This window comes from Macaca mulatta, chromosome 6 (assembly GCF_049350105.2).
Source record: "Macaca mulatta isolate MMU2019108-1 chromosome 6, T2T-MMU8v2.0, whole genome shotgun sequence".
In the NCBI taxonomy this organism is placed as follows: Eukaryota; Metazoa; Chordata; class Mammalia; order Primates; family Cercopithecidae; genus Macaca; species Macaca mulatta.
Window position 1 is genome coordinate 178,230,338 of NC_133411.1, and position 13,358 is coordinate 178,243,695.

Genomic DNA, 13,358 nt, shown 5'->3' on the forward strand with positions numbered 1-13,358 from the left:
TTTTTTTCACGGATTAGAAGAAATAATTCTAAAATTCATATGAAACCATAAAAGAGCCTGAACAGCCAATGCAATTGTAAGCAAAAAGAACAAAGCTGGAGGCATCACATTACCTGACTTCAAATTATTTTGCAAGGCTGTAGTAACCAAAACAGCATGGTACCGATATAAAAATAGATTAGTGGAAAGGAATACAGAGCCCATAAATGAAGCCACATATTTACATCTAACTGATCTTTGACAAAGCAGACAAGAACATACATGGGGAAAAGGACACCCCTTTCAATAAATGGTGCTGAGAAAACTGGATATCCATATGCAGAAGAATGAAACCACTCCTATCTCTCACTACCTAAAAGAATCAGCTCAAGATGGATTAAAGATTGAAACATAAGACCTGAAATTATAAAAATACTAGAAGAAACCCTAGGGAAAATTCTTCTGGACACTGATATAGGCAAATAATTTATGACTAAGACCTCAAAAGCACAGGCAACAAAAACAAATATAGTTAAATGAGACTTAATTAAACCAAAAAGCTTCTACATAGCAAAAAAAAAAAAAAAAAAAAAAAAAAAAAAATCAACAGAGTGAACAGACAAACTGCAGAATTGGAGAAAACATTCACAAACTATTTATTCAGCAGGAGACTAATATCTACAATATATAAGGACCTCAACAACAACAACAAAATCCAAATAATTTCATTAAAAAGTGGGAAAAGGATATGAATAGACATTTTTCAAAAGAAGCCATACATATGGACAACAGGCATGGGAAAAAATGCTCAGCATCACTAATCATCAGAGAAATGCAAATTAAAACCACAATGAGATATCACCTTACTTCAGTAGGAATGAGTATAATTAAAAAGACAAAAAAATAATAATAATAACCAAACAGATGTTTGTGAGGATGCAGAGAAAAGGGAACACTGTTGGATTGTTGGTGGGAATGTAAATTAATACAACCTCTACCCATAATATGAACTCTATCCATAGTATGGAGATTTTTCATAGAACTAAATATACTACCATCGATCCAGCAGTCCCACTATTGACTATCATTCCAAAGGAAAAGAAATCAATACATCAAAAATATACTTGCACTCGCATGTTTATCACAGCACTATTCACAATACCAAAGATATGGAATCAACATAATGTCTACCAACAGATGATTAGATAAAGCAAATGAGGTACATTTACACACTGGAATACTATTCAGCCATAAAAAGAATGAAATCATGTCTTTTGCAGCAACATAGATGGAATTGGAGGTCATTATCTGAAGTGAGACAAGTTAGACACAGAAAGTCAAATACTGCATGTTCTCACTCCAAGTGGGGGCGCTAAAAATGTGTCCATGTGGATGTAGAGAGTGGAATGCCAGACAATGAGACTCAGAAGGGTGAGAGGGTGAGAGAAGGGTGGATAAAGAGAAAATACTTAACGGGTACAATGTATGTTGGGTACAATGTATGTTATTCAGGTGATGTATACCCTAAATGCCCTGATTTGACCACTACACAATCTATGCTTGTAACAAAATTACAATTGTACTCCATATGTTTATACAATTAAAAATAGGCTGGGCGTGGTGACTCATGCCTGTAATCCCAGAACTTTGGGAGGCCGAGGTGGGCGGATCAGGAGGTCAAGAGATGGAGACCATCCTGACCAGCATGGCAAAACTCCATCTCTACTAAAAATAAACAAAATTAGCTGGGCGTGGTCACAGGTACTTGCAATCCCAGCTACTCGGGAGGCTGAGGCAGGAGAATCACTTGAACCTGGGAGGCCGAGGTTATAGTGAGTCGAGATCGCACCACTATGCTCCAGCCTGGTGACAGAGCGAGACTCTGTCTCAAAACAAACAAACATACAAGTAAATAAATAAAACAAAATTCAAAAACAGGAAAAACAAAGCAACAACAACAACAAAAATCTGCCAGCCATAGAAAGCTTCCTGTAGGTGGATCCAGCCCCAAGGAGAAAAGATTACAACTCTGCCCTTTACAGAAAGCAGCTCGTAGGAGTCTTACCTTGGTAGCAGGTGTTAAGGAACAAATACAGATTCAAACTCTAGTTCTATGACTGACTCACTAGCTACGTGAGTTTGGGCAAGTTACTCAACCTCTCTGAACCCATTTCTTCATCAGTACAATGGGGATAATAATAACCTGTCCTACGTGGTTCTCATAAGGATTAAAAGAAATAACCATTAAGAATGATGACATCTGCCATTTTTAGAGCACTGGCTACATGCCAGATTCTGTGCCATGAACTTTATATATTATTTCATTTCTTCTCACAATGATACTGTGAAATAGGTATTCTTAATTCTGCCCAGTTTACAGATGAGGAAACTGAGACTTGAGGACATGAAGTGACTTGCCCAAGGCACACACATAGCTGGCAAGTGGCAAAGTCAGGATTTGAAAAAAAGGGGAGTGGGGCAGGAATTTGGATACAGACAAACACGTGCAGAAGGGAGAGATATGAAGACATAGGGAGAGTGTCATCTATAAGCAAGGGATAACCTGGGGGCACCAGAAGGTGGGAAAGAGGCCTGGAACAGATCTTCCCTCACAGCCGTTAGAAGGAACCACCCCTGCTGACACCTTGATTTTGGACTTCCAGCCTCCAGAACTGTGAGACAATATGTTTCAGTTGTTTAAGCCACCCAGTTTGTGGTATTTTGTTTTGGAAGCTCCAGGAAACGAATACAGCTGTTTCTTAAAACAAGTGTTTTGGCTGGGCACGGTTGCTCATGCCTATAATCCCAACACTTTGGGAGGCCGAGGTGGGCGGATCACCTGAGGCTGAGTTTGAGACCAGCTTAGCCAACATGGCGAAACTGTGTCTCTACTAAAAATACAAAAATTAGCCGGGTGTCGTGGCGCATGACTGTAATCTCAGCTCCTTAGGAGGCCAAGGCAGGAGAACTGCTTGCCAGGTGGTGGAGGTTGCAGTGAGCCGAGATCACACCACTGCACTCCAGCCTGGGCGACAGAGCAAGACTCTGTCTCAAAAAAAGGAAGTGTTTTACTGCAGTGATTTAGTGTTTCTTACTTTTCATCCTCCTCTGCTTCTGAGAGAGTAGCAGATTATCACAAACCAGGGGGCAGAAATACATGACACTGTGAAGAGGATAAAATTCGTTCTCAACCTTTCCACATCTGCTTTCTGCACCTGACAATTCTTTCTCGTGCCTCTGACCTCGAGCATTCAGTATCCCATACTGACTGCCTCCTCATAGCTAAGAATGCCTCTGGGTGCCTTTCTCAGCTCTGCTGAAGTCAGTTTGCTATACTGACTTCTCACAGCTGGAAATTAGAATGTGTTTGTCTGTGGTTTAAGAAAATCTCCTTTCACTAGGAACTTAAATCAGTCCTGAAAATTACGGAGCAATCAGGGGAATGCAGAGTTTAAACATTAGATGTCACCTTAGAGACAACCCATCAAAGGGCTTCTGACTGATCCAAGGTGTGGATTGAGGCCTGAGAATTTTTATTTTTAAGTTCTCATGGGATGAGATTCTGGGACCACTTTCTGTCTTTCAATCCAGAGGTTCTGTATATCAGGTGAGCAGGCTTCTCACCCTGTTCAATGAGAAGGAATTGACTGCAGCTCAATACAATTGTTCTTATCCTTGGCTGCACATTGGAATCACCTGGGGAGATTTAAAAACCCACCATAGAGTCTGATTTAATTGCTCTGAGGGGCAGGCAGAGCACTGGTGTTTTGCAAGTTGCTGAGAGGATTCTGCTGTGCAATCAGGACTGAGAATCACTGTCTTCATATTTACAACTCTCTGATTATGGGTAAGTTATATAAACTCGTGGTGCTGAGTTTTCTCATCTATATAATGAGATGGTAATGATACTTATTATAGTTTTGGTGACTATTAAATGAGTCAATCAATTTAAAACATTTAGAAATATGCCCAGCATTTAGTGAATGTCACATGAGAGTTGGCTGCTGTTGTGATCGGCATCACAGGAGTTGTAGTTAGTGTCTTCTTTCCTTTCCTCCATTCCTTTTTTTTTTCTTTTTACATGCTCTGATTTTCATGGACTCTTTTTACATGTTTGCAAGATTTTAACTCTGTTGTAGAATGGGCTATATTAAAGTCACCAAAATTAAGTAGGGCCACCACCCCCCTTTATCTCCTCCCCCAACCCAGTAGAGGCTGCCCTGTTCTTTCAGTGAATATTGTTTAGTGGAAAGAGCACCGTACTGGGAGTCAGAAAATATGGATTCTTTCTTAAGATCTAAATTCCAAAGCACTCTTTTAAAAAATTAACTGGCTGTAAATGTGAGAGTTTTACTGCAGGACTCTCAATTCTATTTCCTTGAGTTATAAATCTATCCTTATGCCAGTGCCACACTTCTGATTAATGTACCTTTGTAGTAAGTTTTAAAATCAGAAAGTGTGAGTTCTCCAACATTGCTCTTTTCCAAGATTCTTTGGCGATTCTTGTTCCCTTGCCTCTTCATATGAATTTTAGAATCAGCTTGTCCATTTCCGAAAAGATGCAAGCTGGAGTTTTAACAGTGACTGCATCGAATATATGAATCACTTTGAGCTGTTTTATCATCTTCACAATTTTAAGTCTTCTGATCTGAGAATGTGATGTGTCTTTATACTTATTTGGTCTTTAATTGTTTCAAAAATGTCTTGTCATTTCCCAAGTACAGTTTTCCACTTATTTTGTTAAATTAATTCCTAAGTATTTTAGTTTACTTATTTTTTACTGCTATTATAAATGGAATTTTCTTAATTTCATTTTCAGACTGTTCATTGCTAGTACATGGAAATACAATTGATTTTTGTATATTGCTCTTATACCCTACAATCTTACTAAACTTGTCATATTATTCTAATAATTTTAGCAGGTTCTTTAGGATTTTATAAGATCTGTTTACAAGATTATATCATCTGAAAGAGAGTCAGTTTTATTTCATCCTTTACACTGTGTATGTTTTTTATTTAACTTTCTTGTCTAGTTGTACTGGCTAGAGCCTCCAGTACAATGCTGAATAGAAGGGGCAAGAGGGCTGGGCATGGTAGCTCACACCTGTAATCCCAGCACTTTGGGAGGCCCAAGCGGGCAGGTCACCGGAGGCAGTAGTTTGAGACCAGCCTGGCCAACATGGTGAAAACCCACCTCTACTAAAAATACAAAAATTAGCCAGGCGTGGTGGTGCATATCTGTAATCTTGGCTGCTCAGGAGGCTGAGGCATGAGAATTGGTTGTACTCATGAGGCACAGGTTGCAGTGAGCCGAGATCACGCCTGGGTGACAGAAAGAGACCCTGTCTCCAAAAGGAAAAAAAAAAAAAAAAAAGATGCAAGAGAAGACATCCTTGTCTTGTTCTTAATATTTCGAGGGAAAGCACTAAGTTTTCCACAGGTATGTATCATGTTGGCTGTGAGCTTTTTGTAAATGGCCCTTATCAGGTTGAGAAAGTCCCCTTCTATTGCCAGTTTGTTAGGTGTTTTTATCATGAAGTGGTGTTAGATTTTCATCAAATGCTTTTTCTGCATCTATTGAGATGATCTTATGATTTTTGTTTTTTATTCTATTGATATGTATATTTCATTATTTGATATTCAGATGTTAATCTGGTCTTGCATTCATAGGTATGTCAATGCTTTTTTTTTTTGAGACGGAGTCTTGCTCTGTTACCCAGGCTCGAGTGCAGTGGTGTGATCTCAGCTCACTGCAAGCTCCACCTCCTGGGTTCACGCCATTCTCCTGCCTCAGCCTCCCAAGTAGCTGGGACTACAGGTGCCCACCACCATGCCCAGCTAATTTTTTGTATTTTTAGTAGAGACAGGGTTTCACTGCATTAGCTAGGATGGTCTCAATCTCCTGATCTCGTGATCCGCCTGCCTCAGCCTCCCAAAGTGCTAGGATTACAGGCGTGAGCCACTGCACCTGGCCTCAATGCTCTTATATATATATTTTAAAACCGTTTATTATGGAAAATTTAAAACATATACAAAGTAGAGAGAATAATATGATGGACCCCCAGATTCAAGTATTGTCAATTCCAGAGCCAATTTTATTCATCTATACTCCTCACTTTGCTCTGCCATATTGTATAATTTTGAAGGAAATCCCAGCAATTATATTTCTTCATCTGTTAATACTTAAGTATAGGTATCAAATGTATGAGACTCTTTTAAGAGATACATAGTCATAAGAGCATCCTTGTATTAAAAGATGATAATTCTTTAATATAAAATATGCAGTGCATGAACAAATTTCCCTAATTATCTCACAACTTTTAAAAACTATGAGTCAAGATCAAAATAAGGTCTATATGTTAAAATTTATTCATGTGTCCCTTAAGTCTCATTTAACTTATTGGATCACATCAACATCTCTTTTTTTTTACATGATGAAATTGGATAGCGTGTCTGGTAGTGCTTTCCATAGTCTGAATATTCCCAATTTCATTCCCTTGGTATAGTTTAACATGATCCTGTGGACTTTGTATTTCCTGTAAACTATTGAGATTTAGACACTTAATCAGACTCAAGTTTGATTTTCTGGTAGTAATATATCATGATAATACTGTGTACTTCCATTTGGAGATGGCTTATTTTTTGTGATGTTAGCAGCTATTAATATTGCATAAATTCATCACTTTATTAGGGGTTTAAAAATGGTATTATTCTAATTTTTCCTCTGGGTTTATGTAGCACTTTTAATTTTCTACAACTTTAAGAAAAAAATAAGGATGTTTGAGGGAGTGAAGTGGCACATATTGGAAGGATTCTAAGGTTTCTGAAGGCGCCAAGGCTTCATGAAGGACTATCAGAGCCTCAAAAGCTGTAAGGAATTATGCAGTTTCTCTTTTTCGTCTTTTCCCCCAGCCTCAATCCTATTCCTCTAGACTTAAATTGTTTAGCTTTTTTATAGCCAACTAGACTGCCACACAGTACCTGACTTTATATCTCCACAGTCAAAAGCTTACCAAGTTATTGTGCAAGGATTTTTCAATCTTGGATTCCCTGTCCGACATTATTTTATTGGTCCAGCTTGGGCCAATTGGCTATGACTCTTAGAACATATGGTAAAGTCACACAGCACAAACATGCCACTTAGGGGCTAGGTGAGAGACAGTTCTTAGAGAAAAAGATACTTCAAAATATTGGTTATTGGTATCTGCTCCTCCCAAGTCAATCCGTAAGTTCAAACCACCATTTTTAAACATTGATGAATATCTGTCTCCCCACTCTTACCCTCCCCATTTCTCAAATGAGATTTAGATTCTTATATAAAATTGCCACCTAAAAATATGACTTAGAAACCCTGCAGACCCAAATCTCAACATATGGAAGACATCATCTTACCACCAAAACTTGACCCTCCTTTCTTATGCTCTATCATAAGATGAAACTTCATCAATACCATGAACCAAATAAAAAATGTGAGAATCACTCTAGACTCTCCCCTCTACCACAACCACGTTCTTCTCATCTCATCTTCCCTCTTGCCAAGGTCGCTAATTCCATCTCCTCCAATATCATTTGTATTTGTCTTCTCTGCCCCATTTCCACCACTGACTATGGCTTTAGTTAGTATCCATCCTTCTAACCTTGATTACTGCCACAGCAACCTAACTGGACTCTGGGTTTTGGAATGGTCCTTTTTCAATTAATCTTCCATACCACTTATAACAGCCCTCTTTCTAAATGACAGTTATAATCATTTCACTTTGTTGATTACAATCCTTCAATGACCACTGTCATTTTCAGAATAAGAGTGCAAACTCCCTATCTCAGCAATCAAAGTTCTTCACCATCTGGCTGCTGACCACTCTGCCCCCATCGCTCTCTTACAGTAAACATATTATGTGGTCATCCAGCAGCATTTGCAGTTTCCCAAATTTGACAAGTTATTTGATGCATCTTTGCTTCCTTTCCCTCAGCTGCTTCCCCTATTTGGCATGCCTTACCTCCCCTTACCAGTCCTTTTCATACAACCAATATCTAGTGCCTGCTCAAAAGTCAACTCAAGCTCTATCTCTGTGAGAAACATCCTAGGAAACATGTTTAGCTTGACTTTCTATCTGCAGCACTTAGCCCAGTGCCTGGTATAAAGTCTCAATACACATTTGGAATATTCATAAATTGAAAATCACATGTGCCTGGGCTTGTTGCAGCTCCATTTTGCAGACATTCTGGGCAATGACTACTCCTCTGCTCTTCTGTCATCATAGGATTCCCCACAGACTCCTCTGACAGCTTCTCTTGGCTCAGTGTGTCTCAGGGCACTGACCACAGCTTCACAGGGGTAACCAGATAGCCTTGAGGTTCAGCTTTGCTGTTAGGCACCAATTCACAGAGAAAGGAGACTGCGCAGGCACAGAATAACGCAAACAGATTCCTGAGATCTCCAAGAAGCACAAAGAGTGTCTCTTTGCTTGATTATGGAAAAGTCTACACTCAAAGACTCATCTCTTAAGAGTTTAGGGTTAGAGTCCTTGCCTTTGCTGATACCTATAGCCCACATTGACCCCTTTCCTGACTATCTTGAACATTTCTCTGTCATTCGTTTTAGTACTTGACTATATTTTATATAACTTTCTACTTATTGTCTAGTTTCTCTGTTTCATGTAAGCATTTTGTAGGCAAAACCAAAAACAACAAAAATGCCATATTTCTCAATGGGAGAGGTGCCAGAAACCTGTAGAAGAATAAATGTGCTGATGTTTTTAAGAAACAAGAGATGATTCTAGAATTTATAAACTTATCATGTCTACAAACAAATTATTGAAAGATAATTTGTGAGTATATTTTTAAAAGAAACTCACAGGAGGCCACAAGGTTCACTGAGGACAAATTACAGCAAATAAAACTAATTTTATTTTTCAGTAGAATTTCCAACTTAGTAAACTAAATTATAACAATAATTCCTATCAATTTGGGGCTTTATAATACAAAGCACTTTCACATGTATTATCTTAGCAAGGTATCATGGCTTTGTGGAAAGATGATCGAATTTCAAGCAAGACAGATATGAGTTTGAGTCTTGTTGTGCTTTACTTCTCTGAGTCTCTTTTTTTCATTTGTATAGGATCTTCAAATCATATACAAGAATAAAAGATAATCTATGTTCCAGTCTAGTTACTGAAACACAGTATTTGCATTTTATGGAGAATCTATTATAATTATTATCAATTATTAATTTTCTCAATAAATGGTGAGGAAGGGATTAGCATTGCATTTTTTTACAGATGAGCAAGTCAAGGGTAAGTTAAAGTAATTTTCTACAAGACACACGACAAGTGTGTTAAAGAACAGAGATTTGCATCCCTGTTCTCTGCTATACTCTTTCTCCTATGCCATGGGGAAATGAGATTACCTTCTCATTTCCTCATTTTGCAATCACTGAGTATGTGAAATGGTTGAGACCTATGAGCTGGATGTCATTAAACGGTGGAAAGTTTATAGCCATTTCATGGACCAGACCCCCATAATGTCGATCAAAACCCACCTGGATGTGGGTACGGTGGGCTCTCTTTCACCCACAGAGCTCTGGTTTCACCTATCCTCTTCAACAATTTAATTAACTGACAATTCCACAAGAAGATATAACAATGTAAATGTGGAGCACCTAGATTCATAAAACAGTTACTGTCATACCTAAGAAAAGAGATAGACAGCAACACAGTAACAGTGGGGGACTCAACACTCCACTGACCACACTGGACAGATCATCAGGGGAAAAAATCAACAGAGACACACTGGACTTAAACTCCACTCTAGAACAAACAGACCTAACAGATATACACAGAACATTCTACCCAATAACTTCAGAATATACATTCTTCTCATCAGCACATGGAACATCCTCTAAGATAGACCATATGATAGGCCACAAGTCTCAATAAATTTTTAAAAACCAAAATTATACCAAGTATCTTCTCAGATCACAGAGGAACAAAGCTAGAAATCAATTCCAAACTGAATCCTCAAAACTATACAAATACATGGAAATTAAACAGTCTCTTCCAGAATGATTTTTGTGTTTATAATGAAATCAAGATGGAAATTTAAAAATTCTTCAAAATGAATGATAACAGTTGACAAAGTTGTCAAAACCTCTGGAATACAGCAAAAGTAGTACTAAGAGAAAAGTTTATAATGCTAAATGCCTACCGCAAAAAGCAGAAAGATCACAAATTGACAACCTAACATTTCACTTCAAGGAACTAGAGAAATAAGAAAAAACCAAACCCAAAAGCTACCAGAAGAAAAGATATAACGAAGATCAGAACAGAACCAACTAAAATTGAAACAAAATACAAAAGATCAATCAAATGAAAAGTTGGTTCTTTGAAAAGATAAACAAAATGGATAAACCACTAGCTAGATTAACCATAAAAAAGAGAGAAGAGTCAAATAATCTCATTTAGAAATAAAAATGGAGACATTACCACTGACAACACAGAAATACAAAAGATCATTTGACACTGCTATAAATACCCCTACGCATACAGACTAGAAAACCTGGAGGAAATGTATAAGTTCCTAGAAACATACAACCTCCTAGCTTGAATCAGGAAGAAATAGAAATCCTGAACAGACTTATAACAAGCAGTAAGACTGAATCAGTAATTTAAAAAAATCTGCCAGCAACAACAACAACAACAAAGCCCAGGACCAGATGAATTCACAGCTGAATTCTACCAGACATTCAAAGAAGAAATAGGACCAAGCCTCCTGAAACTACTCTAAAAGATTGAGAAGGAGGAAATCCTTTCCAACTCATTCTATAGCCTCTTTCACTCTAATACCAAAGCCAGGAAAGGATATAACAACAACGACAAAAAGAAAACTACAGACCAATGTCTCTGATGAATATACATGCAAAAATCCTCAATAAAATAGTAGCAAACTGGATCCAACTGCACATCGAAAAAATAACTCACCATGATCAAGTGGGTTTCATCCCACGAATGCAGGGATAGTTCAACATACCCAAGTCAATAAATGTGATTCATCGCATACACAGAATTAAAAACATAAGCCATATGATCATCTCAATAGACACAGAGAAAGCATTTGATAAAATGCAGAATCTCAGAAAAGCATTTGATAAAAACCTTCAAAAAAACTAGTCATAGAGGGAACATACCTCAAAATAATAGAAGCCAAACATCACAAACACACAACCAACATCATACTGAATGGAAAAAAGTTGAAAGCATTTCCTGTAACAAAGAGAAGAAGACAAGGATGTCGACTTTCACCATTCCTATTCAACATAGTAGTGGAAGTTCTAGCCAGAGCAATAAGGCAAGAGAAAGAAATAAAAGGCATCCAAATTGGAAAAGAGGAAGTCAACAATATGATCTTATACCAAGAAACTCTAAAGACTCTTACAAAAGACTCCGAGACTTGATAATGAATCAAGTAAAGTCTCAGATTATAAAATCAATGTACATAAACCAATAACACTGCTATATACCAAAAAGGACTAAGCTGAGAATCAAATCAATAACTCAATCCCCCTTTCAAAAGCTACACACACAAAAATACCTAGGAATATATTTAACCAAGGAGATGAAAGATCTCTACAAGGAAAACTACAAAACACCGCCGAAAGAAATCATAGATGACACAAGCAAATGGAAATACATCCCATGCTCATGGATTGGAATAATTAATATTGCTAAAATGTCCACACTGCCGATAGCAATCTACAGATTCAATGCAATCTCTATCAAAATACCAATGTCATTTATTCACAGACTCAGAAAAAACAATCTTAAAATTCACATGGAATCAAAAAGAGCCTAAATAGCAAAAGCAATCCTAAGCAAAAAGAACAAATCTGGAGGCATCATATTACCCAATTTCAAATTATACCATAAGGCTATGGTAACCAACACAGCATGGTACTGGCATAAAAGCAGGCACATAGACCAATTGAACAGAACAGAGAACCCAGAAATAAAGCCAAATACTTACAAACAACTGATCTTTGACAAAGCACAAAAAAACATAAACTCTAGAAAGGACACCCTATTCAATAAATGGTGCTGGGAAAATTGGACAGCCACATATAGAAAAATGAAACTGGATCCCTATCTTGCACTTTATACAAAAGTTAACTCAAGATGGATCAAAGACTTAAATCTAAGATCTGAAACAAAAAATCCAGAAGAAACCTAGGAAAAACTCTTCTGGACATTTGCCTAGGCAAAGAATTTATGACTAAAGCCCCCAAGGCATATGCGATGAAAATAAAAATAAATAGGTATGACCTAATTAAACTAAAAAGCTTCTATGCAGCAAGAGAAATGATCAACAGAGTAAACAGACAACCTATAGAATTAGAGAAAATATTTACAAACTATGCATCTGACAAATAACTAATATCCAGAATCTATAAGGAACTCAAATCAGCATAGGAAAAAAAAAAAAACAATCCAAATAAAAAGTGGGCAAATGACATGAATAGACATTTCTCAAAAGAAGATATACAAATAGCCAGGAAACATATGAAAAAATGTTCAACAACACTAATGATCAGGGAAATGCAAGTTAAAATCACAATGAGATACCACTTTACCCCAGCCAGAATGGCCATTTTTGTTTGTTTCTTTTGTTTTGTTTTGTTTTGTTTTGTTTTCTGTTCCAGGGTACATGTGCAGGATGTACAGGTTTGTTACCTAGGTAAATGTGTGTCATGGTGGTTTGCTGCACCTATCAACACATCACCTAGGTATTAAGTCCAGCATGCATTAGCTGTTTTTCCTGATGTTCTTCCTCCCTTTGCCCCACACCAACAGGCCCATGTGTGTTGTTCCCCTCTCTGTGTCCATGTGTTCTCATTGTTCAGCTCCTGCTTATAAGTGAGAACATGTGGTATTTGGTTTTCTGTTGCTGCATTACTTTAATGAGGATAATGACTTCCAGCTCCATCCATGTCCCTGCAAAAGACATGATCTCGTTCCTTTTTATAGTTGCATAGTATTCCATGGTATATATGTACCATATTTTCTTTATTATTATTATTATTATTATACTTTAAGTTCTAGGGTACATGTGCATAATGTGCAGGTTTGTTACATATGTATACTTGTGCCGTGTTGGTGTGCTGCACCCATCAACTCGTCAGCACCCATCAACTCGTCATTTACATCAGGTATAACTCCCAATGCAATCCCTCCCCCCTCCCCCCTCCCCCCTCCCCATGATAGGCCCCGGTGTGTCATGTTCCCCTTCCCGAGTCCAAGTGATCTCATTGTTCAGTTCCCACCTATGAGTGAGAACATGCGGTGTTTGGTTTTCTGTTCTTGCGATAGTTTGCTGAGAATGATGGTTTC